This window comes from Cynocephalus volans, chromosome 3, assembly GCF_027409185.1.
Source record: "Cynocephalus volans isolate mCynVol1 chromosome 3, mCynVol1.pri, whole genome shotgun sequence".
In the NCBI taxonomy this organism is placed as follows: domain Eukaryota; kingdom Metazoa; phylum Chordata; class Mammalia; order Dermoptera; family Cynocephalidae; genus Cynocephalus; species Cynocephalus volans.
In genome coordinates this window covers 18,958,314-18,981,870 of record NC_084462.1, presented here as the reverse complement: position 1 = coordinate 18,981,870, position 23,557 = coordinate 18,958,314, and the positions used below count along the sequence as shown (strand labels likewise).

General features: G+C 39.8%; 1 protein-coding gene and 1 pseudogene across 1 annotated transcript in view; one reads left to right on the top strand and one right to left on the bottom strand.

The window, feature by feature from the left end:
* SDK1 (sidekick cell adhesion molecule 1) overlaps nucleotides 1-23,557 on the bottom strand; it is a 983,203-nt gene that overhangs the window by 325,252 nt on the left and 634,394 nt on the right. The gene's annotated exons all lie outside the window — the stretch shown is intronic.
* Nucleotides 15,053-16,805, top strand: LOC134371676 (tigger transposable element-derived protein 1-like; annotated as a pseudogene).

The following is a 23,557-nucleotide window of genomic DNA, read 5'->3' as shown; positions in this document are numbered from 1 at the left end:
GATTAACGTTATACTAAGTAAGGTAAGCCAGTCACCAAATGGCAAAAGCCGTATAATTCCAAGTATATGAGGTCTCTAGAGTAGTCAAACTTAGAGAGAAAGTACAATGGTGGTTGCCAGGGGCTGGGACAGGAAGAATGAGGAGTTAGTGTTTAGTAGGTACAGAGTTTCATTTGGGGAGGATGAAAAAATTCTGGACATAGATGCTGGTGATGGTTGCACAGCAATGTGAATGTACTTAATATTACTGAATGGCAGACTTAAAAGATTTAAGACAATAAATTTTGTTATATGTATTTTACTAAAATTAAGTTTTTGAAAAAAAGTAGATGGAAAAAAAGTAGATGGAAAGGACTTTTACCTTCAGCCATGATGGAATCACAAAAATCGGAATTATTCTCTCATATTAAACAACTAGAAAACCAGACAAAATATATGAAACAATGACTTTCAGACACTGGAGCACAGGCAGCAAAGGACAATGATCCCTGAGTGAAAAAAAAAGAAGTGGTCTCCAACTCACTGCCTCAAGAGTTTGCAGCCCAGGGTGAGGGAACCCAAATGGATCCCAGAGGGCTCTGTCAGTTGACCAGATTTTGGGGAGACGGAGGAGGCTAAAGATTGTGGAGCGAAACTGCAGAGAGGAGGCAGCTGTACAGAGTTTCAGAGATCTGTGGGGCTGCAAGGGATCCCCTCTAGTCTTTTGCTGAGTACTTATCTGTGCATGTGTGTAAGGAAACTACTTAAGCCAGGAAATAACAGGAGTAGGCAGTAAAATCCTGAGAGCCCACACAAGGCCAGAAAGAGTCTGTGCTCCCACTGACCCTCATGCACAAGGCACTGGGTAGAATGTATCACTGGCAGACCAGCATTACAATAACTGTTAAAGGAATGTCTTCGGGCAGAAGAAAGTGATGTCAAATAGAAAGCTGGATGTATACAAGGGAATAAGGAACACCAGAAATAGTAAATACATGAGAAAATATAAAAGACCTCTGTTTCTCATTTTTAAAAAGTTATTTAACAGAAAAGTTAGACAATCAGTAAAGATATAGAAGACTTGAAGGGCACTCTCAACCAACTTGACCTAATTGATATTTATAGAACATTCCACCCAACAACAGTAAAATACAAATTCTTTTTAAGTGCACACAGAACATTTGCCAAGAAATTCTGGGCCATAAAACAAATGTCAATGAATTTAAAAGGACCGAAATCATGAAAATATATTCCCTAACCATAATAAAAATAAATCAGAAATCAATAACAGAAACATATCTGAAAAATCCCCAAATAGTTGGAACTTAACATACTTATAAATAACCATGGGTCAAAGGAGAAATTGTAAAGGAAATTTGAAAATATTGTGCCATGAATAAAAATAAAAACCCAACATACCAAAAATTGGGGATGTACCTAAAGCAGTGCGTTAGGGATATTTATAGCATCAAGCACTTACATGAGAAAAGAAGAAAGGTCTGAAATCAATGATCTAAGTTCCACTTTATGCACCTTAAAAAAAAAGAACACTGGGCCGAGCCTGTGGCGCACTTGGTAGAGTGCTGCGCTGGCAGCGCGGCGACGCTCCCGCCGCGGGTTCGGATCCTATATAGGACTGACCGGTGCACTCACTGGCTGAGTGCCGGTCACGAAAAAACGACAAAAAAAAAAATAATAATAATAATAATAAAAAAAGAACGCTAAGGATGGTGGAGTGGAAAAAGACAGTGTGGGTCCTTCAGTGTGCTGGCATTTGTTCTCGTGCTTACTGCTTCACGGTCACAAGATGGCTGCACTATCTCCAGCTTTTTACATCCATGCTCTGGAAGAAGAAGGGAGAATGGCAAAGTGGCGCTAGCCATATCTGTCCCTTTGTATCCTAAACAGAAAATATTCCTGGAAGCCCTACTTGGGAGACTTCCACTAAATTCTTATTGGCCAGTACTTTGTTTTGTGTCCGTGTCTAGCTGGAAGTGCCTATGGGTCCTGGGTCAGCCAGACTACAGTGTATAGCTACACAGGTGAAAGCCCCAATAAATGAGAAATAGCCATACAAAAGTAAAGGATTAACATCATCATGCTCCAATAATTAAATACACAAATAACTTCTTGTAGTGATTATGAAATTGAATCAATGGGTACCACGCCTCTGAATTGCTATTTATCATGATCTCTTTCTTCAACTACAGTGATTTCCTCTATATCTGTTAGGTATTTTATGTTATTCTTCTTCCCCTATAATAAAATCTTTTACCATACTGAGGAAAGGCAACAAAATTCTTAGAGGAATGAATGTGCAAAACATATACTGGAGACATGCTGATAATTGAGAGCTAGGAAATAAAAAGAGTATCATTCTGCTTTTGTTTCAATACACACCTCATGTATTGTGAAGCACATTTATCTTCTGTGGATTTGATGCCCTGATGTTGTAGCTGTCCAGGAAGATGCACGGGTGGAGATCCTGGAGCATCACTAGGCTGCATAGTAAGGCAAGGGTTCTTTTTAGAGACTGGGTCTGTCTTAGGAGTTTTTCCCTGAATGTACTATAAAGGCTTTGTTAGAAATAAGCTTCACTCTTCATCATCCTGGGGAGGCCTGGCACCAATGCTCGGCAAAGGCTGTAAGGAGGTTTCAGTAAACATAGCTTCATGGAGATACTATAGAAACTAAGCTTCCAGGTTCAGGTTGTTGCAGCTCCCATGCCAAGAAGACCAAAGGGGAAGCTGTTAAATTTAGCAGGAGCCATGCACATTTAAAAACTATTCTTGATTTAAGTTACAGGGAGAAGTAAATTAAATTTTATGAAAGCTTTGACTTTTAATACTATTGGCAGTATATTAAAATGTTCCAAAGATTATTTATGATATGTATTTTTAAAAACTGGTCCAAGTACAATGATGGAAAGCATGAAAAGCTTCAATCATAAAGTACTTAAAACACTCTTTGCCATATTTAGAATGGATAGTCTCAGGTGACACTGCTTATGAAACTTCTCATGTCTTTTAGTCAACTTATTCTCATATCTTAAACAACTCTGCCGTGCCTGGCCATTGCAGAATCAGCAGGCACTCAAGCTAAGAGAGGTTCAGAAAGGAAAATGCAGGCCATACATCAAGATCTCTTTTCTTCAGCAGCACAACATAGTGGTACTTAGAGAATATTTGCTCTTAATGCCCCTGCTCCTGTAGCCCTTGCATACCTTGAGTAGACCATGCTTCTTTTAAGGCAACTGGTTTTTTACATAAATACTATGGGAATTAGCAATCTTAATTCAGAATGCTAATATGATTGTCTTGATACCTAAAGGATGATAATATTTTTTAAAAAGTCTTACTTGACTTATCAGGATCAAATGCTGAGTGGATCAATCTGTATTTTAAATATAAGTGAAGAAATGTGACCATTTCATAGATTTCAGAAACATAACGTGTTTTCCCCTTATTTTCCACCCAAAAAAGGCCTGGTAATTGTTAATTTTTCTTTCCCTGTTTGAGTAACTTAACTCTTTCAGAGATCCACTTTGAAAATTAGCTATTCCAGATCATTAAAATAGAATGCTGGCAAATGAGAAATGTACCCTAAAGCAAAGAATAAATAAATGGTTTGTGATGCTAGAATTAGAAGTTACATTTGAGGTAAGCCTATAAAATTCTTAATACTGTTCCAGAAAAATCAAAGTTAGGCAAAAAAAATTTCAAGTGACAAATAGGTGGTCCAGGAGTCAGAGTCAGATAAGGTGAGGGTTAGGGCAGATAACTGGGATCATAAAATCAGAACCATCTGTACAGGGTCATGCGAAGCCCAAAGCAGAGTGAGCCCACCAGGAAGTAGAATAGGAGAGACACAGCAGGACTGTGAGAAGATCCTGAGCGTCTGTGTAGATGAGTGGGGACATCTGGAATGTGATCGCCTCTGTGTAATTAACTTCAACTATGAATGCAATCACTATTCCTTTCCCTGTTAACCAGAACTGCTGGAGCAGATTCACAAGAGCACAGCTAGATGGGCAATGAAAGCAGAAAACTTGACATCTACAGAGTGCTTGAGGGAATTGAGATTGTTTAACCTGAAGAAATACAGGAGGATGCAGAAGGCATGGAAACTAGGCTCAGGTGCTTGAAGAGGTGCCATTTGAAATAACAATAGCCACTAGCATTTGCATGTATTAGCTCATTTATTCTTACAAGACTATGAAGCAGATACTGTTAGTACCTCATTTACAGATAAACATACCAAGGTGCAGGGGCATTGAGTATCCTTCCCGTAGTCACACTGATGAAGAGTTGACAGAGTGGGGTTCAGAACCATACAGTCTCACTCTGGTACCCATGTTCCGAAACACTCTGTTATCCTGCCCCTCAGCAGAGGTAGAACTGGTGCCAAGGTTCACTGGTAAGGGCTTCAGATTTTGACTCAACATAACAAAGAATTACCTAATAATAGGAACTGTATAAAATAATAATCCTAACAACAGCCCTGTGAGTTAAGAGCTATTACATTTATTTCACAGACAAGGAAACAGACTCAGAAAATTTAAGATGGCCCATGTTCCCACGTCTGGTAAATGGCAGAAAGGGATTTACACTCAAATTGGCCTGACTTCTATACCTGTGCTCTTTCTCAACAGCCCAGGCTCTTAAGTATGTAGCATATGCCCTACCATATGACATGGGTCAGCAGAGAATCAGCACATTGTCCTTAAAAACAACCCAAGAAACTGCTTAATCCAACTCTTTGTTAATACTGAACAGGAAGTTGAGATACATAGAGAAAAAGCCCTGTCTAATGTATACAGGTAAGTGGTGGCTGAGCTGAGGCCAGAACTCAGGTCTCTTAACTCCCCACAAGGTTCCTTCTGCTGCACTGAACTGGATGCACAGCTGGATATCCACTTAAAAGGGAGGTCCTCCAGACTCATGACTTGTTACCATGCCTGTGTTTCTGCTTCTATAAAAATGCAACACAGCTATTCTTGATACGAGTCATGATGACTCACTATTGGGTTTCTTTATGAAATTTATACCTGTGACAGACTGTACTACTTATTCTAAATTATGTGCCTCCTCCCTGCCCTTCTCATGACTTACCAGAAGGTGAAGGGTACATGCCCACCCCATTGACTTTGGGATTGCCGTGTGACTTGTGAGAGAAGGTGACTATGCCAGTTCCCAGGAGAGGCTTTAGGAGATATTATAGGTTTGCACATATCCTCTGGAGCTCCTGCCCTCTACCACAAGAAAAACAAAGCTCAGATGGCAGCTGCTCACTCAGCCTCAGTCTTAGCCTGAGAAGACATGGAGAGCACAGCCAAGCTCAGCAAAGCTGCAGCTGACTCACAGGATTATTAAGTGAAAAATAAATGTTTGTTGTTGGAAACCACAGAGATTTAGGGGTTGTTAGTTACTGCAGCAAAAGCTGTCTAATACAGAAATTGGTACATAGAAGTAGCAACTGCCATTCAAACACCTGAAATATGGGGCATTGGTTTTGTGTTTAGGTTGTGGTGAGAAGCCAGAAAACTCTTTTAGAAAGTTGGAAAAACGGCAACCCAAGGTATGCAGTGATGAAACATTTGGCAAAAAAATCACCTGTGAGAACTTAAAAGGTAGAAAATCTATCTACTAAATTTGTTTTCAAAACAAAACAGAATGCTGCCTTGTGAATTGATTGTTATAGGATGCCTTTGATAAAGTGATACAGAAAAGAAAGCTTCCCCCTCCAACAAAACAAAACAAAACAAAACAAAACACCTCACTGCTTTGCAAACACAACTGAAAGGGAAGACAGGGAATCCAAAAATTCCAGGACTGAAAGAACTTGACAATGGAACTATTTCTCACCAAATTAAAGTTAGCCGTTAACACACAGCCTCCTGGAAAAGACCAAGTCAAAGATATGACCATCACCCCTTCTGCTGAAATGTCTAATTGGATTATCATGGCCCCAATGAAATCTTTTAGTTGCATTAAATAGCCTGGGGAAAGAGACTCAGAATTTGGGTCTCTTGGAAGCATGATAAGATCAGAGTACATGTAATTGACTTTAGAGGGAGAAAGACCTGAAGTGAATAATTGTGGGAGTGCTACATGCACACAGAGCTGACTGGGATCCAATAGATTAAAAACAAACACAATGGCTTCAAAAGAGATGAATCACGGGCCAACCCCGTGGCGCACTCGGGAGAGTGCGGCGCTGGGAGCGCAGCGACGCTCCCACCGCAGGTTCGGATCCTATATAGGAATGGCCGGGGCACTCACTGGCTGAGCGCCGGTCACGAAAAAGACAAAAAAAAAAAAAAAAAAAAAAAAAAAAGAGATGAATCACTAACCACACTTACAATCAAGCCTGGATTGAAATGGTCTGTGGCTGTTTGAGATCTACAATGATCCTCAGTGCTCATATTTTATATAGGCAGGAAACAGGTTAAGAAATCTGCTCAGCCAGCAAGGAGGGCATTTTCTCTAGTGACTTCTTCAGAGGTAACCAAGGAGGATAAAAAAAGAGTAACTTCCAGGGCCATGCAAACAATGGTCTGGCAAGTCCTCCCACATAACACAGCAGAGGCCTAATCAAGGGGCATTCCCCGATGTGGGGATGTGGGTTTCCTCCCCATCCTCTTTCTGAATGCAAGTTTTATTGAGATTATCTTGTCTTTGTTCCTGCCTCAGATAGTGGCAGCTCCATCAGAGCCTGGGGCCCAAAATGCAAAACATGTATAACCTGGCTAAGATTAACCTAGCCTGGCCAAGCCCAACAGAGCCATGGCTGACTGGCAGACCCACAGTGAAAAATAAATGATTGTTGTTGTAATCCCCTGAAATTTGCAAAATATTTGTTACCAGAGCAAAAACTGACTAATACAATATTCAAGCATAATAACCATAGGCCCAGTGCTACCCATAGAGACTCAGGTGTTATCTTTTCTTATGATTGCATACAGCAGTTTTGTTCAATAGGAATATAACCTGTTACAAGTGGAACTTTAAATTTTCTGGCAGCCATATTAAAAAAAATACAAAGGAATAAAGGTAAAACAAGTTTACTAATGTCTTTTACCTCACCCAACATATCTAAAATATTATCATTTGAACATGTGATAACATAAAAACATAAAAATGAGATAATTTAATTTTTTTTTTGGTACCAGGTCTTCAAAATCTGAGGTATATTTTACATTTATGGCATATATCAGTTTGGATGGGTCATATTTTAAGTGCTCAACAACATATTTCACTAATGGTTACCATACCGAATAGTGTAGGTCCACAAAACCATTCTTCTCCTGAACAGAACTTCCAAAAATGAAAAGAGCACTAAATTTGGAGTCAAAAGAACAGAGTTCTAGTACCAGCTCAGCAACCAACTGTCTATAGGACTCTGAGCTAGGGATATGCCTAAAAGTCATACGTAAAATGAGGGATGAGACCATCTCCCAAGTCACTTTCTGATTTGAACATTTAGGAAATGTCAAACCCATACTGACTACTGAATCAGTCAGGGGTTTGTGGTTGTAAACAATATAAACCAATTCAGGCTAACTTATGCAAAGCAAGGAGGGGGTGGGGAGTTCCCTAGAAGATTCTCAAGAGGTTAGTTGGACAGCCTTGGACAATACACCAACAGGAGCTAAGTTGCCTCTGCAATAGTATACACAGACACCATCGGAACATTCTGGTCAGATTATCACTGCCACTGTTGTAGGACTTGCCACCTCCGGACACCAACAAGGTGAATTCTAATGCAGCTGCAGCTACCATAAAGGAACCAACCCTCCTTTTGCGCTTCTGTCACTTATGCTACATTCAGTGTCCTGAGAGAGCCCAACTATATGTCTGACTCCTGAATGTCAGGGGCCAGGACAGGGAGACTGACCTCCCTTCAGGGTCTCACTGCCAGCCTTACCAATGAGAGTGCCTTTGGAGACAGGCACTCATCTGAATATAAAGAGGTATCAGGAATTCAATTAAGTACTGTTATATTCTCAAGGATCCTACTATTTGGTTGGATCTCGGAAACATTGATTAGATATCACTTTTGGTCTCAATTCTTATCAGACTTAAGAGAGCTAAGAGCTGAGCTTCAAGGTCCCAGAGGGTAGCACGAGCCATGGATGATTATATCAGGATCCTTGAAGCAGTATCAAGTATTATCAACACATCTCATTAAAAAATAAATAGCAACAAAATTATGCTATTCCCAGATCTCCACTTTTTTAAAAATCAATTTTCATAGATCCTTTTTAATGTTCTTGCAGTTTTCAGAAGCGTTCATAGATTCATTTCTAGTGAAATGGAAAAATTAAAGTGAACATAGCATGTCATATAGAAGGAGAGAATGAATCAAAGATGTGAAAACCTTGCCAATTCTGCACCAATAATATATTATGTGCACTGGCTTCTCACAATATATGCATACTTCCTCTCAGGACTTTTTTGTACAATGTAAAAATGAAATCTACTTCTCCACAAATACTTATGACCCCAAATTAGGTCTGCACTAAAATTCTAAGATCCTGTTCACGCACAATTTATCAAAGTCATTTCTATTGTGGTGATATTGCTATTGTTTTGTGATATAATGTACAAAATGCTATCATAAAGGAATTACAGTCTGTGAACAATGAATACAGTAGCAATCTATTAATGTATCACCATTGATTTATTGAATACATTTTCTCGTTCGGTCTTCAAAGGCTTCTGTAAATCCACTCTGTACATCATCTGTACACCAGGGCAAACAACAGCATAAGCCCCTTTGAGGCAGGGTACAGTTCACACCCTGTTTTGCTCTCAGTAGAAGCCATTTCCAATTCCATCACAGATTTCAGAGACCAGATTGTGGGATGGGGCGATGTTATGAAAACAGCATCAGGTAAGTGACAACTCATTCTCACTTGGAACAAGGAATTATTTCCACAGTTTTCAAAACAAAAAGCCAAATGAGGACAATGTGTAAGGGTATGATTTCCTCCTATATCAAATGGAATCTGTGCAAGTCAGGAAAAAGTCATGGCACCTATTATTCACTGATGAAAGAGGAAAGTCAAACTTTTAACCATTCGTTTAAGTAAAACAGATCTAATGCCTTCCTAAATCTGTTAGTCTCCTTCTGGTTGAATCATATTTAAAAGAAATATATGCCATTTGGAAAGCATCTGTAATGTTAAGGTGGCAAGAACTACATAATTATCACTTTTTCTGTAAAATAGTCAGACAGAAAAAAGAAAGAGACTACACCAAGTGTAAATGAAAATTTGTGGAATCCAAGACCAGTAGATCTTACATCAGTTACTTGGGGGGAAAAGAATTATTACAATAAACATTAAAATACATTTTTCAGTGATCAAGTTTTCAAAAATGCTGGGAGAACAATTGCTGACTACTACCCTATGATGATATTCCATGAAAATGAGATTTGTTACCAACCATAACTTGGAGGGATAAAAAAAAAAAAAAAAAGATGTTACAAGTAATATGATATATAAAATAGAGAGTACTCATCTGCTTAAAGAATCATCAGGTCCAGGGGAAAATGACAATATGCTTTTTTGTTTTGTTAAATAACCAAACAAATGTATTTTATTAGCAATAGCAACCTTGGCTCTGGGCATTTCCGATGAATTAATGAGCAAATGACATTTACAGCCCATGGCAAAATTCTTCCAGCCTTTCAGAAATCCTCAGGATATGCCCTAGGCAGGCCTTGATTGTGATTGCTTAATTATTATTACTTCTCTACTGGGGAAGACATTTCTTGTGTTCACTAATACCCAATGGTCCCTCTTCTGCAATTTCTGTTTACAGGGAAGACTGCACTTCTTAGCTTCCTTGTAATTAGTTGGGGCCATGTTTTGGCTAATGAAATGGAAATTGGAAAAGCATTACCATTTCTGGACTGCATTAGTGAAAAGCCCGAGCATGAGTCTCCAGTCATTCTTGTGACTTGCCACAGCTACTGATGAACATGAGATAGGGCAGCCACAAGATCAAAGCAGCCTAGATCCCTGAATCGCCACATATATCTGCAGTGGACTCTGTGTGGGTGAGAAATAAATCCATGTTGTGTTAAACCACTGAGATTATGGAATGGTTTATAATAGTAGCATAATTATTTAACATTTGAATTAAAAATATATCATTCCAACAGAAATATTTACCTAGCCTCATTGATTTCACTTAAGAGTAGGCTCAAACTTACTCCTTCATGGACACAAGTAGGCTTGGCACTTCGAGAGCCAACTTTTGAGGCAGAGTCAGGTGGAAAAGACACCCAACCCAGATATAGGCAGGTACCAAGCTTACCAAGCAACTGCTGAACTGAACTGCAAGTTAAATATTTGTATTGACAGGAATTTTTCACAGAGAGGAAAGAATACAAATGGCTTAGAAGTGCTACCTGAAGGAAGTGACTTAGTCACTAAGACTCAGTTTCATCATCTGTGAAATAAAAATACTGTACTATGACTGCGTAATGTAGCAGATGTTGTTGCCCTACCCTCTCCAGTCTTACCAATGTAGTGCATTGGCCAGCTTCTATAACCAGCATCTGTAGCAGCTTTCTCTGGTGGCTGAAGGCTGCTCTGCCTTCATCCACAATGGCCAGATGTTCCAAAGAATTAGCATCCCCTGTGCAATGCTGTCAAATACCTATGACTGCTGGGAGTTGGTGTATGACACCCAGATCCCTCCCTCTTCCCTGCAGTGGGATAACTATGCAGTGCATGTTTTGCAGTTCCCCAGAAGGATCAAGCTGCACTTATCCGCAGTACTAATGTGCCTGAAAATGAACCTCTGATAGGCTTCCTTCCCTTCCCTGTGTCACGTGTCACTCCTTTCCTAGGATCACCTCCTAAACAAACGCTCTGAAGTCCTTATCTCGTGGGATGCCAAAATCAAAACTCAGAACTCAGATTAGGGAGTAAGCGAGAGAATTCAGAATGGAACAGCAAAATGAATACTTTTGTGCCCTGTATCCAGAAGGTACTTAATAAGTGTTAGTATCTGTTACTACCATTGTTATTTATTATGAACTTTGAAAGGAAACAAGAGACAAAAAAGGCTTCAGCGAAACTGTATAAATAATGCAGATTGGCGTTGTGGAACAATGGGAAATAAAGTAGGCCAGGAATTAACTAAATAATTAAGCAATATCTATTCTATTTGTTGAAATATATGATATAGCATTCACCAACTTAACAGCGAAAAGAGAGACACAAAAGTGCCACCAGCACCATCAAGAAGGAAGAGGGAAAGGTGGGCCACATCAGCCAGGTGATGTTGGCCTGCGGTTCTGGCTAAGCTAACTTGATAGCAGAAAGACATTGCAGGTTCTCAATAAGTTGCACCAATACAAAAAGCATATATATAATAATGTATAATAAATATACAATGTAAAGAGGACAATCATCAGAAGTCTGCATTGCACTCTGTACAAAATATGAGGAAAGTGTGTAAAAGGTAACTTCTAACCCCAAGTCCATGCCATCAGCTCCCTGGTTACTGTACTTGGGGAACTCTGTCACTATGGGCATTAGTCAGTTTACACGTTATTCACAAAGCAGCCAGACCTGAGTAAGTAACTGGTAGTTCATGTATAGCTCTTCCTCGAAAGTAGCCATTATGGGCTGCCACAACCTCACATGTAAGGTCATCCTATCCAAGTTCCTTGTGTTGTATACATATTGCACTGCAATAAAATTGCAACAGTCTCATGTGTGGGCAGGTTCAGGTTGAGGTACACTCCCCATCCCCACCAGAACAGTCCTCAGGGGCTACTGGCAGAGAAGGAAGGACACTCCAGAAGTCAAGGGAGATCACCTTTCTATCTCCTTTCTAATTTGCCCAGAACCAGGGCCAATGGAATGACATCTGGAGTGACAGGGCTGATGGCAAGGAGGGGAGGATAAGCTCCTTCCTACCTTAGTCCCAGGCCTCAAGGCCCAGGCCCAATCTTCAGGACAGAAGCCCCCATCACCTAATCTGAAATGACCTACCTAGGGAGTCATCTTTTCCTTTATAAGTTCAAAGAAGCCACATCACAGTCTCATTCTATCTATGGATCCAACCATGTCTGCTTCACATGAAGTGCGGAATGTACCCATGTGCTCCCCCCACCACAGCACTGATCCCTCAGAGCTGGAGGGGCCTGTCTCCCCCATCAGCCTGTGCACTCCCCAAGGGTAGGGCTTGCCCTCCACCTCTAGTGTCTGGGTTCTCAGCACCTAGAATGTGTCTGGCACACGATAGGTGCTCAAAACTTTCTGGTGGAATGGATGTTACATAACAATAGAGCTAGGCAAGGTACTTAATCTAAGTTTCCTCATCTAAGAAATGGAGTCAACTGCTCCTACTGCTTAAGACTGTTGTAAGGAGTCAGAAAGAGGAAAAAGTCAAATGCCTGGTACATAGTAACACTCAATAAACAATAGCAATGACAACAAAGTAAAATTTTCAGTGGATTCAGTTCAAATACACAGAACACAGGGAAGTGTAAGACACAGGAATTCAAATGCAAGAGGCCTTTGGTGGGCCTCAATCTCATTGGACATGAAATAATGCACACCTACCAAAAGCTATAAGCAAAGAAATCACTTACAACAAAACTGTGTAAAACTTTGACTCCCTTGTTAAGAGGTTTGGACTTTGGACTTTCATCTTATGGCAATGGGAAACTAAAGATTATTTTTAAGGATGGTGACTTGATCATATCTACGTTTTAAATGTAGGATTCTTGAGGCCATATGGGTAAAGGGGCAAAGGTTGAAATCATAAGAACAATTAAGACATTAAATTCTTTAAGGAAAAATGATGAAGACTAGAACTAGGGCAGCAGGAATGGACAGAAAGGACTACATTCAATACCTCTTGTGAAGGCAGAGTGATAACTAATTGGATATAAAATGGGTAAGAGGTCCAGAGAATAACTCTCAGGTTTCCAGTTCTGTCTTCATGGTACAGTTTAAAGTTCTTAGAACAGAGATCAAAAGCCTTCATAATCCTGGATCCACTATTATTTGAGTGTCAAAGTCTTCCCTTGGCCCCCTGTGCCCTAGTTTCCTGGTTACCCTTGAGGGTGAATTTCTGGAACTCATTTTTGCAATGTGGCAGCCTCAAATAACAAAGAGCTTCACACACACATGCTCATGTACACACACACACTCTCATCTGGATTAACATATGGAAGACAACTTCATCATGACTGCCAAAAGAATATGATCTTTCAGATACATTCCTCCCTTAAGGCTTTTATCAAGGAGAACAATCTTGTCTTTGTAAATTCCATTGAGACAGAGCAAAGGGCTATATACAAGCTGTTAAGTTTTAAGAAGACTTCTTTTTCCTGAAAGATATCTTAGGAGAAACCCCAGTGTAGAAACAGAGAAAAGCAGTGCCACTCTGGTTGAAATGTGGGTGAGGGAACTTTGCCTACTGGCCACCCAGGGAATCTCCTGCGTTAACCTTGGAAAACTTCTAGGACCTTCCCATAGCCCCTGGGTTATGCTGAACCCAATAGAAAAGCCTCTGGCTCCATACACTGTGCCAATAACTCCAGTGTGGTAGTTCTTATGTTCCAGTTTCTTATGAGGATCACATCTGTGTGGCCCTTCCAGCCAACACTTCTACTGATCTATGGAAATGGGGCAAATGCTCCATTACTGAAATTACATTTGAAGGGGAAAAAAGCCAGAACAATGTCTTAGGTATGCATGACTAAATCGTTTTCTGCATCAATACTGTACAGTAACTCAGAGGAAGCAGAGAAAGTCTAAATTATAAAATACATCCATATATATATTTTAAATTCAGTTTCATTCATTTTAGCTGCTCAAATAAATTGCTAACAAAGTGGTTTCAAGGAGAGGCCCTGCCACATGCGTTTTAATGAGCAAAGAAGGTTCATTTGTAAATAGTGACATCACTGATATCTAATTCCTTAAAAAGTTTGTTTATGTAAGGAGGCAAAACATGTCCCCTACAATGTTATTTACATTCTAAATTGGCTCCACATATACTTTTCTCATAAATGGTGCAAGGATAAATTTCATCCGAGGCCAGATCAGATAATCATAAATTCTAAATGAATAGAATTCAAATGAAGGTATTTACTGAGTCCAAGCACAAATTTCAGAAGGAAAGAATCAGTGTTTGGAGTCAGGTTATAAAGAAGAGAAGAAAGAGCAAAGCCCTCCAAGAAAAAGAGGGTCTACTCATAACGGTCTTTTGGTTAACACCAACCTTGACATTCACTCTAACCATCCCAAGGTCATGCAGCCTGCAGCATCCCAGGAGTGGAAAGACATTTCAGATGGTGTTCTATGGTCACCCCTATCTGGTAATTCAGAAGCATCTCAAAAGTGGAGCTCCAAGTTTCTGCAGCCCATCTCTAAATGTGAAGGGAAGTTGCACACAATCATTCAAGAAAAAAGAAATCTAACACATTTTTAAAAACATGTAAATAAGAACCATTAATATTAACCATTTTGGTGTAAGGGCTCACTTCAGAATGTTTGTTTGTTTTCACTGAGCCATTAAAATCTTGTCTACCAGAGTTGAAGTTCCTTCTCCTCCTTTGTTCTCAAGGGTTTATAGCCTGCAAGTTATCCATTTCTTTCCCATAATCCCAGTAACTTCGCATGTACAGGCATACTTCGTTTTATTGTGCTTCACAGATATTATGTTTTTTACGAATTGAAGGTATGTGGCAACACTGCATCAAACAAGTCTGTCAGAGCTATTTTTCCAACAGCATGTACTCACTTCGTGTCTCTATGTCACATTTTGGTAATTCTCAAAACATTTCATACTTTTTCATTATAATTATATCTATCCATTATGGTGATCTGTGATCAGTGATTTTTCATGTTAATATTGTGATTCCTTTGGAATGCCACAAACCCTGCCCATATCAGATGGCAAACTTAATTGATAAATGTTGTGTATGTTCTGCCAGCTCCACCAACTGTACATTCCCCCCATCTCTTCCCTCTCCTCGGGCTTCCCTATTTCCTGAGACACAACATATTGAAATTAGGTCAATGAATAAACCTACAATGGCTTGTAAGTGTTCAAGTAAATGGAAGAGTTGCATGTCTCTCACTTTAAATAAAAAGCTAGAAATGATTAAGCTTAGTGAGGAAGGCCTGTCGAAAACCAAGATAGGCCTAAAGTGAGCCCTCTTGCACCAAACAGCCAAGTTATGAATGCAAAGAAAAAGTTCCTGCAAATTAAAAATGATACTCCAGTGAACACTTGAATGCTAAGAAGGCAAAACAGCCTTACTGCTGATATGGTGAATGTTTGAGTGTCTGCATAGAAGATGAAACCAGCTACAACATTCCCTGAAGCCAAAGCCTAATGCACAGCAAGGCCTGAACTCTCTTCAATTCTATGAAGGCTGACAGAGGTGAGGAAGAGGCAGAAGAAAAGTTTGAAGCTAGCAGAGGATGGTTCATGAAGTTGAAGGAAAGAAGCCATCCCCATAACATAAACGCGCAAGGTGAAGTAGCAAGTGCTGATGTAGAAGCTGCAGCAAGTTGTCTGGAAGATCTAGCCGATGAAGGTGGCAACACTAAACACCAGATTTTCAATGTAGATAAAACAGCCTTATACTAGAAGAAGATGACATCTAGGACTTTCATAGCTGGAGAGAAGTCAATGCTTGATTTCAAAGCTTCAAAGGACAGGCTGACTTGTTAGGGGCTAATATCACTGGTGACTTTACGCTGAAACCCACGCTCATTTACCATTCTGAAAATCGTAAGGCCCTTAAGAATTATGCTAAACCTACTCAGCCTGTGCTCTATAAATGGAAAAATAAAACCTGGATGACAGCACATCTGTTTACAACATGGTTAACTGAATATTTTAAGCCCACTGTTGAGACTTACAGCTCAGAAAAAAAGATTCTGCTCAAAATATTACTGCTCATTAACATTGCACCTGGTCACCCAAGAGCTCTGAGGGAGATGTACAAGGAGATTAATGTTGTTTTCATGTCTACTAATACAACATCCATTCTGCAGCCCATGGATCAAAGAGTAATTTCAACTTTCAAGTCTTATTTAAGAAATACATTTTGTAAGGCTATAGCTGCCATAGATAGTGAGTGATTCCTCTGATACATCTGGGCAAAGTAATTTGAACATCTTCTGGAAAGGATTCACCATTCTAGATACCATTAAGAACATTCGTGATCTATGAGAGGAGGTCAAAATATCAACACTGACAGAAGTTTGGAAGAAGTTGATTCCAAGCCTCATGAATGACTTGAGAGGCCTAAGACTTCAGTGCAGAAAGTAACTGCAGATGTGGTGGAAATATTAAGAGAACTAGAATTAGAAGTGGAACCTGAAATTGTGACAGAATTGTTGCAATCTCATGATAAAACTTGAATGGATGAGGAATTGCTTTTTATGGATGAGCAAAGAAAATTGTTTCTTGAGATGGAATCTTATCCTGGTGAAGATGCTGTGAACACTGTTGAAATGACAACAAAGGATTTAGAATATTACATAAACTTAGTTCATGAACTAGCAGCAGAGTTTGAGAGGACTGACGCTAATCATGAAAGAAGTTCCACTGTGGGTAAAATTCTATCAAACAGCATCACATGCTACAGAGAAATCTTTTGTAAGAGGAAGAGTCAATCAATGAAGCAAATTTCATTATTGTCTTATTTTAAGAAAATGCCACAGCCACCCACCCTCAGCAACCAACACCCTGATCAGTCAGCCATCAACATCGAAGAAAGACCCTCCATCAGAAAAAAGATTATGACTTGCTGAAGGCTCAAGTGATCGTTAACATTTTTCAAGCGATAAAGTAGTTCTTAATCAAGGTATGTACATTTTTAGACATAAGGCTATTGCACATTTAAAGGAGCATAGTATAGCATAAACATAACTTTTATATGCACTGGGAAACCAAAAAATTCATGTTACTTGCTTTACTGTGATATCTGCTATATTGTGGTGGTCTGGAACCGAACCTGCAATATGTCTGAGGTATGCCTGTATTTGAAGTGTGCACTCAAGGCCTCCTTCAGTTTTTTCATCACCAGGATAAGTGACCCATATTACACAAAAATGTCCTAACAAGTCCTGCCTTCCCTTGCCGGATTGTAGTTCAGAGCCACAGCTAGCATCGCTATATGAACTGAAGCCTCAGGAGCACCGGCAGCTTGCTGTCAGCCTGTCCGGTCTGCATCTTTCTGTGAAGGCTATGTCAGCTCCCATCACCTTAACCAAGGAAGTGAAGGTGTTTGGGGGAAAACCAAGAAGAGAGGGAGTGGGTGAAAGAAGCAGCAAGCAGTCATCTGGGATTTAGTTCAGGTGCTTTTGAGCTGAAAGGATTTTTGTTTTTCACCTGTTATCATGTTCTTTAAAAAAAAAAAAAAACCAAAAAAACAAAAACAGGGCATTGTTTTAAAATGTCACCACACATCTGTGCATCACTGCACTTGTATTCTGATCTTGGCAGCCCTCCAGAGAGCCGTCGGAGTTCACACGGGGGCTGTGTTCCTGCTGTTTTGGCCTCCTGCAGAAGGCAGGCGTGCATCCTTCAGCTGTGTTATTCAACTGCTAAGCAGAGGGTCAGGCCCTTCTCACCTGCTGACCGGCTGCTGCACTGACTCCTAAATTTTTCAATCACTGATTGCTACTTGTAGCTTGGTCTGCAGCCTCAACCAGCTGTTAGAAATTTATTTCTAATAAATAATAATAATTCTAATAGGGCTAATGTTTTAAAATCATTTTTGTCAGAAATTGAGGCCTTCTGACCATCCTGAACTCGTGGAATGTATCCTTCTCCCTGAAGAGTACAGCGAGTATTATGTTCATTAAAAATACTTTCATAATGACATCCTTACTATCAAAGGGCACAGAGATGATTGACCTTGGCATCCAGGATTAAGGCAGCATTATTTTTCTTGATTACCAGCAGCAGAATAGAAGGGAAATTATAAAGCCATTGAGAGGATTAATACAACCTTGATCTCTCTCTCCTGGCTCTTTATCTCAAGTGATTAAAATTCTGCAGGAAAAAAAAATGGTCATGTAGCATACGCCGGCTGCCACAGACCGATACGATATCTGCTCCATGCATCAGCTCACTGTGACAGCTGCGCAAAGGTTAATTATGCATGCCGTATATAGTTTTAATCACTTTAATCAGAGCACTGTTGCGCTACAGCCCAGGCTATAACTTCTCTACAAGCAGGGGAAGCACTTCAGGCATGGTGGTGTTTGTGTAGGGGAAGAAAAGGGAAGAAAAATGGTACATTAACCACAAAAAGAAAGATAATGCAGAAGCTATTGACTGAACAACAGAATTAAACTGGTGTCCATCCTAGACACGCAGCGAATGGCTAAGTGAGGCTGAGCACGGGGGTGGGAGCAGCGCCGGCTGCTGGGAGCCTGTGAAGAAATAAAATCTCCTCCTTGGAAAGGGCATGATGTCCCAGAGTTAGGGGGTGTTGTGGGTTCTGCCTCTGACGAGTTCTGAGGCCATCAGCAAGCTGCTGAGCCCCTGGTCCGTGGTTGCCTGGCTGTCATGCCAAATAATCCGTCCAGGTACTTCCTATTCCCTGCAAGCTTCACAGATGCAGTGTCTAATTTATCATTTTACCTCTATCTTTAATAAATGCAAAATGAATACCAAATAATGATTTGTACTAAACCATTTGGTTTTAGATCACAGTAATGTACTCTCAGTTATACACTTTTGAAAACCCACCACGTTTTACCCTTACAACTTCTTGGTTTGGCTTCACTGTCAAACAGCAAGAATATTGAAAGCTTTTTCAGTGTTGTGGATAATTTAAAAACTATGCAAGTTACTGCTTACAGAATATTACAAACAACGACAGAAGAGGGGAATCCAATTGGGTCCATGTTGTCAGAGAAATTATTGACTGCCGGGTTTAAAAGCTGTAGCCCAAGAAATTGTCGTGACAATTTTCCATTTTCCATTATGAGAATGTTAATGAATTTTTTTTTTATCTTGACCTGCGTGATGATTCCACAAGTGTTTGCTTTGTGATAATTTATTCAGCTGAGATTTTTATAACCTTCTGTATGCGTGTTATACTTCCATAAAACAAATTTAAATGTCACAGGGCAACCCTGACTTTAGGAGAAAAATAATGTTTCCTCTAGGAATAAAAAAGGTGACTATTTCAATAAAAGAAGGTGGGTGAGAGGAAAAGCAACAAACAGGAACTTAGGAGACCCTTCCTCTATCAAACCCTCTGACTTCAGACTTCACGTTGCTCATCTGAAAAGAGAGATTATATGAGATGATACTTAAGATTCTAATATGATTCGGATAGACATAACTCTAACAGTTGTCATGACAAAAAGACTTGGACAAAAAGACAGTTAAAAAGCTTTTATTTTTTAAATGAATTTTTTTTTTAGTTTAAAATGAAGAAATTTTTAAAAGATACTATTTGATTTTAGGGAGAAAATGCTCTAATTTATCAAAGAATATAGAAACATTTTATTTTCTTCAAAAGCTCCTAAATGTGAAAATATGAATATCACATATGATTTAATGGGAGGATAACTTAGAACAGCCTTTCAGCCTTTCCCAAGTGAATTTGGTAATAGGTCACATTATTTAAAATATGCATTCTCTTTGCTCCAGCAAATTCACTTCGAGGAATGTATTCTAAGAAAATAACTGTGTATGTATGAAAAGACATATGTATAAAGCAGTTCATGGGAAGTAATCTAAATTCCACTGATGGCTAAATAAATTTGGAAAAATCCACATAATGGAATTCTATGATAGTATTATTTACTGACATGGAAACATCTCTGTGATAGAGCATTAAGTGAAAAGGAGGTTATAACACATCATCTTTAGCATAATACCCATTCTTGTACAGATCTGCATATTTTCACAGAAAAGTTTGGAAGGCTATACTTCAAAAGTTAACAGCGGTTAACTAGGTATGATAGGATTATAGATGATTTTACAGTTCTTTTTCATACCTTTTCTGTATTCTCTCCTTTTTTGTACTTTTTATAGTGAAATAAAAAGGGGGAAATCACCTAAAGTTTTTAGCTGGAAAATAAAGAAATGTCTCTATTAGATATAGTTCACATGTCCCCTCAATTAACCAATACCTGAAAAGACGCGAATTCAAGGGTAGGCACATTGGACGATGCGGCAGAGAAGGAGCATGCTCTTTCTCTCTTTCAGATATGTGGCATTTAATAATGTCATAATAACTGCTACTTTCTTCTGAGGGCCTATTTACGTGCAAGGAACCAGCCACTGTACCTCAGTTAATCCTCGTAACAACTCTGCAAGATAGAAATTATTATCCCCACATACAGAGGAAACTGAGGCTCAGACAGGCTGACTTTCCACTGCATGGGTGGTAGCAGAAGAAGGGGTCATGCTCAACCGCTACAGGCCAGAATGGTTTATGGGTTAGGGAGTCTCTCTGACAGATCAGGTGGCCATTTTGATTTGTCAGACACTCATTCTGATTGATCTGGGGTCTTTTCCTGGTCAGAATTTGAATTCTTGTCTCTCTGATTTCAAGCTTGATCTTTTAATTGTGCCCTTCCAACTATGAACATTTCTCCTCTCGATGTAAGAACTAAGATTCATACACAAGATGAATGGGAGGCAGCAGGGGAGAGGGGTTATTTACCTCACCAGAAAAGCCTTTCCTTTAAGAAGAAAAAGAAAAAGTAGAATTCATTTAAAAAGAAATTACCCATTAAAATTAACGTATAATTCAATCCCATAAAAATTATTTTAGGGACACTGGGTAAAGTCTGATAGAATTGTATTAAAATGCTAAGATTCTGTGAATCCAGTTCAACCTCTGTGCCTCACCTTAGCTATATAGACTTGGCGTGGAAGCATGGTCACTGATTTTCATTAAAAGTGCCACTATGTCAAAAGAAAAGATGATAAATATCCAGCTGTCTCCAAAAAAATATTTCATTTGGCCACTTAATAACTACTATAGCACTGTATTCTGAGTTTTGAAATCTGAAATGTAATTTTTAATATCTTAAACTCTAAGTATCTTAGGATGTTATGAACTCCCAGTGGTCATTTAACTGTTTTTAGACTTTAAAATTATAAAAATAACACCAAAGAAAATGTACTTCCTGGAACTAGTTATTAAAAGCACCTACTCATTTAAACAGAATAAGCACTGATAAGAGGATTTTAATATTGAACTCCTTCTGGCTTAGTTCCTATTGAGGTTCTAAGAAATTTAAGTAACAATTCCTTCCATATTCCACAGTATAAGATCCTCAAAGCAGAAGTTGCAGCACTGGGTGACAAAAACTTGTTTTGTAACCTTCAGCAGATCATAAATTTCCAACCTAAATGAAATAGGAGAAAATGGCACTAAAAAAGCTGGAGATTAGGAGAAATATTTTGGAGAAAGTTGTCAAAATGCTGAGAGTTTGGCCCTTACCCCATCTCACCTCACGTCAAGTGAGAAGGGCTGCAGGAGGTCACTGGGAGAGTTTGGATATTTTTCCCTGGCAATTTAGGGGGAACAGAAGACTGGTGCCCGACTCACCAGAGCAATCTAGAGGCCCAGAGGCTGGCTGATGTGCCTGCAGGAGAAGAGCTGCCACTTGGAATGTAACTGCACTCCCACCTCTGATGATAAGGATATTAAGCTGGAAGTTTCCCACGGATCTTGTAAGAGCCCATGTCTTAGACCTTGCTCAAGAGAACTGCTAGGAAAGTGAGAGAACAAAAAAAGCTGGAAGCATAGCACCTGAAGCTGGGAGCTACGGAAGAGGACACAAAGACCTTACCAGATGGAGGAGGTGCAGGTAGAGATTCTCCAGCATGAAGGGGTGTCAGGAATATCCACAAGGAGTCTCATAAGACAACATCACCTTTAAACATCTATGCCAGTTCCAGAAAGTCCTAGTCAAGTAAGAACTTTCTGCCTCCTTCTTTTATATCCCTCCTCACATTCTTTCTCTAGCTAATCTTTCCTTTCTCTGTCCCTAAATCTCCAAACTGGGAAGGTTCAATAAAACCCACAGCTAGCTGGGAAAGATGGAAAAGAAAGTGAAGTGAAGAAACAGAGAACCCAACCACAGCCCCCTTTCCCACTGCAGACAGCCAGCTCCACACAATCCTGAACAGAAAAGGGAAAAACTATCTTCAAGAGCATTTCTTCTACATGGGACAAGGCAGTTTAATTTCTGAACTGGGGAATACCTTGGGTGGTATTAAAGGGACTGAAGGGCTGTTTAGTTTTCTAAGAGTGACTCAAAAGGTAAATGACAGAAATTGACTACAGTGAACTTCTGGCTTCAACTCCTAGATGTAGAGAGCTGGCAAAAACATCACTCCCACTTTACCACAAGAAAAATGTTGGACCAAGAGCAAACTAATGACTTTTCTTGAATCTGTTAAAGAACCTAGGTTGCAGGGCAAACAATGAACCCCAAAACTAGAAAACATAGAAAGAGACAGGCACTTCTAAGGAGAAAAAGACTCAAGCATTTGCTTGAGACACACTGAATTCAATATGAGCCCACAGGAAGATTCAGCTTGCTGTGTGGATTGGATGACTTCCCACCCCCCAAACTCATTGAAGCTTAATCCTCACTGTAACTGTTGAAGATGGGAAATCCTATTAGGGTAATTGAGAGGTGGGGCTTGAAGAGGTGATTAGATTGTGGGGACCCTATCACAGTGAATGGATTAATCCTTCTGATGGTTTAATGGTAGTCATGGGTGTGGTCCTGTTGGCTCTAAAAGGACAGTGTGGGGACTGGCCAATGGCTCACTTGGGAAAGCATGATGCTGATAACATTAAGGTTAAGATCCCCATAATGCCCAGTCACCAAAAAATATAATCAACAAACAAACAAATAAATAAATGGACAGTGCATGAGAAGCTTCCTCTCTTGCTTCTGCTTTTCTTGCAATGTGATACTCTGCATTCCTGAAGTCGCCAAGGAAGGCCCTCACCAAATGTGTTCCCTGGACTTTGGACTTTCTAACCTCTGAAACTGTAAGCAATAAATATTATTTCTTTTTTTTTTTTTGACCAGTAAGGGGATCGCAACCCTCGGCACAGTGTGGTCTGCACCATGCTCAGCCAGTGAGCACACCAGCCATCCCTATATAGGATCTGAACCTGCGGCCTTGGCACTACCAGAGTCACACTCTCCTGAGTGAGCCACAGGGCTGGCCCAATAAATATTATTTCTTATAAATTGCCCAGTTTTTCAGGTATTTTGTTATAAGCAACAGAAATGGACAAATACACAGCTAGAAGTTTTAGTGAATTGACTAAGGCCAAGTGTGGGCTAGTATAATGTGTAAATCCCTAAGGACCAGGACTTAACAAGATTAACAACCTAGAGTATGGTTTTCCTCCAGGTATCCCACCAGGAGCTCAAGAGGTAGATCAATGGGAATCCTAAGAAAGCTTCCCCCAATGATGCTAGCTGGGAGAGGGGAACAGCAACCCCAGCTGAAACTCTGCCCAGACCCATCTCCCCTATGTGCCTGAAAAAACAAAATCCTTATCTATAGGGGGGGGG